The sequence below is a fragment of the Macaca mulatta genome, chromosome 7 (genome assembly GCF_049350105.2).
Source record: "Macaca mulatta isolate MMU2019108-1 chromosome 7, T2T-MMU8v2.0, whole genome shotgun sequence".
Taxonomy (NCBI): Eukaryota; Metazoa; Chordata; class Mammalia; order Primates; family Cercopithecidae; genus Macaca; species Macaca mulatta.
Genome location: NC_133412.1, coordinates 128221290 through 128223130, shown reverse-complemented (window position 1 = coordinate 128223130; position 1841 = coordinate 128221290). Strand labels below are relative to the sequence as shown.

Genomic DNA, 1841 nt, shown 5'->3' with positions numbered 1-1841 from the left:
GAAACCCTACCTGAGTTTCCAGAGGGCAGATTTTGAATTTAAGATGGCAACACTAACTCTTCCCTGTGTAGCAGGATGAGCCACAGACAAAACTCCTCAGACACCGGATTAAAGAAGGAAGAGGTTTTTTATTCGGCCGGGAGCCTCAGCAGACTCGCGTCTTAAGAGCCAAGCTCCCGGCCGAACGAAAAACCTCTTCCTTCTTTAATCCGGTGTCTGAGGAGTTTTGTCTGCAGCTTGTCCTGCTACACCTGAATTTCTGGCAAGCTGGCCTGCTCTGCAGATTCCAGACTTACCAGTTTCCACAACTGGGTTAGTCAATTCCTTAAAATAAATCTGAGTGTGTGTGTGTGTGTGTGTGTGTGTGTGTGTGTGTGTGTGTGTGTGTATCCCTATGTGTTCAGTTTCTCTGGAGAACCCTGATACAAAACACAACTCCAAAACCTATTTTGTGGCAGTGACATCATATTTAAATAACTATCAAGGGACCTGAAGTATAGTAGTTCACCTTCTGGGTTCCAGTTTAAGTCCCGGTCCCACCCCACTTACTAGTTTCATGAGCTTTTATTTAATTATGCTTAGTCTTGGTTTCTTCATTTACGTACGGGAGAAAATGGTAGTATTTGGCCAGTGCAGTGGCTCACACCTGTAATCCCAACACTTTGGGAGGCTGAGGCAGGCAGATCGCTTGAGCTCAGGAGTTCCAGACCTGCCTGGGCAACATGGTGAAACCCCGTTTCTACAAAAATTAGCCACGCATGGTGGCACATGCCTGTAGTCCCAGCTACTCAGGAGACTGAGGCGGGAGAACCACTTGAGACCAGGAGGTGGAGGCTGCAGTGAGCCATTTTTTGTGCTACAGCACTCCAGCCTGGGAGACAAAGTGAGACCCTGTCTTAAAAAATAGTAGTATTTGCTGAATAGGCTGTTGTAAAGATTAGACAAGAAAACATGTGCACTTAAAATAGTATCTCACTCAGAGTAAGTACTCAATAAAAGTTAGTAGTTACTAAAATTATTGTGGGAAGCTGTCACAGAATGGTAATTTACAAAGTGAGGAAAGCTAGCTAGTTTAGTTCCCTTTCCTCCCCAACATTTCTCTCCCAAATCTCTCAGGCACAGACATTTCACTACAACCTATTCCTGGCGTATATTATAAATTATCATACATTTCTTCTGAAGTGTCCTATCTCTTCCTATAGGAATCATTCAAATTTAAAAGCTGGGTTCCAAGACTATACTTTCAGGGATCATTTCTATAGTTTGTTACTAGAGAAGTTTCTCTGAAGGTGTAGAGCAAGAAGATTCCAAATCCAAATTGAGAACAAAATCATCAGTGAAAGCATTATTACGTCACAAAGCCAACTTCAGTACATCTTGGTAGTCATTTAAAACAGTAAAGTTATTTTTTAAGTCTTTTTTTTTTTTTTTTTTTGAGACGGAGTCTCATTCTGTCACCCAGGCTGGACTGCAGTGGTGCCATCTCGGCTCACAGCAAGCTCTGCCTCCTGGTGAGAGGTGAAGCCAGTTGAGCTTCTGTGTCAGGTGGAGACTTGTAGAACTTTTGTGTCTAGCTAAAGGATTGTAAATGCACCAATCAGTGCTCTGTGTCTAGCTAAAGGATTGTAAGACGGACCAATCAGCACTCTGTAAAATGGACCAATCAGCGCTCTATAAATGGACCAGTCAGCGCTCTGTAAAATGGACCAATCATCAGGATGTGGACGTGGCCAAATCAGGGAATAAAAACTGGCCACTGCCGCCAGCAATGGCAACCTGGTTGGGTTGTTTTTGATGCCGTGCATGCCTTGTTCTTTTCACTTTTCACAATAAATTTTGCT

The 1841-nt window shown here is 43.3% G+C and overlaps 1 pseudogene; it reads left to right on the top strand.

Annotated features, from left to right (window-relative positions):
• Nucleotides 1–1231: 1231 nt before the first annotated feature.
• On the top strand, nucleotides 1232–1325 carry LOC114680073 (small nucleolar RNA U3; annotated as a pseudogene).
• Nucleotides 1326–1841: the final 516 nt, after the last annotated feature.